This window comes from Eptatretus burgeri, chromosome 10, assembly GCF_056783735.1.
Source record: "Eptatretus burgeri isolate ZD-2024b chromosome 10, Ebu_testis_v1, whole genome shotgun sequence".
NCBI classification, from domain to species: Eukaryota; Metazoa; Chordata; class Myxini; order Myxiniformes; family Myxinidae; genus Eptatretus; species Eptatretus burgeri.
This window is the reverse complement of record NC_140970.1, coordinates 45,023,759-45,024,921: the sequence shown is the minus strand read 5'-3', so window position 1 is coordinate 45,024,921 and position 1,163 is coordinate 45,023,759. Positions and strand designations below refer to the sequence as shown.

The following is a 1,163-nucleotide window of genomic DNA, read 5'->3' as shown; positions in this document are numbered from 1 at the left end:
GGAGATGGAGGTAGGGGAGTGAGTCAGGTGGGGGAGAAGTGAGTCGGATGGGGGAGAGTAGTCCAGTGGTGAAGGAGGAAATGAAAGTAGGGGAGGGAGGAAGGGGAAGCGGCGATAGAGGGGTGTGTGTGCACATGTGCGTGCACACAGGATGGTCACAGCATGCAAGGGTAGTAGTTTAGTCTGGAAGGAAAAGACATCCGAGGCGTTCGGAATTCGAGTCAATTCGTTATTCGAATGGTGACCAACCAACCAGCTCGTCACACTTCCGGTTGCACCTGGTACCAGAAAACTCCCGATCAACCCAGGCTCAAGTTGTTGTTGTTCGTCTTTCGGCTGCTCCCTGTTAGGGGTCGCCACAGCGGATCATCCGTTATGATCCGCATACTGATTTGGCACAGGTTTTACGCCGGATGCCCTTCCTGACGCAACCCTGGTCGCCTCTTACGACACAGGGATATGGATTGGGTTTCGCCATGATTCCAGGCTGCCCTACACCCTCTCATAGCACGGCCCAGTGCAGAGCTCCCGTCCTTAAGCGATCCTCCAACCCAAGCCTCCGAGGAGCCGGATTACAGGCGCACGCCACTACGCCCGGTCAACCCAGGCTCAAGTATATTTACATATTATAAAATCCAAGGCAAAATTACTCCCCCTCCTCGTGTGTTAATTGAGCGGAAGGTACAAACAAAACACATAATGATGTCGACTACGAGACGTTGACTATTGATGGAAAAATAAAAGTCACAGCAAAGAGAAATGGTCAAAAGCAAAATGTACGCTCAGAAATATTATGCTGGGAAGTTTACATGATGTCCACCAGAGTGTCGTATATGATGCTCAGGGTATTGTTGTCGTAGATCTCGACCTGTTGGTCAATGGGTGGGTCGGCTCTGGTGCCGAGTCAAGGAAAGCCGGCTTCAAGCGATCCATGGAGACTGTCTCAGGACCACTATTAATATCAAGTATGAAGGTCTTCTCAGAGCGTTGTAGAACATTGTAAGGTCCGTCATGTGGTTACTGCAAGGGTTTCCACGCAGCATCACACCACACGAATATGTGGGGGCACATCAAAAATTACCGGGGAAAAAAAATGGACCCTGTCAAAACGCCTATCTGGTGTTGAAAAGCGACCAAGCTGTGCGTCATTATGATGTTGGATC

The 1,163-nt window shown here is 50.2% G+C and overlaps 1 pseudogene; it reads right to left on the bottom strand.

Moving 5' to 3' along the window:
- Nucleotides 1–458: 458 nt before the first annotated feature.
- LOC147018453 (signal recognition particle RNA) lies at nucleotides 459–599 on the bottom strand (annotated as a pseudogene).
- Between the last annotated feature and the right edge of the window lie 564 nt (nucleotides 600–1,163).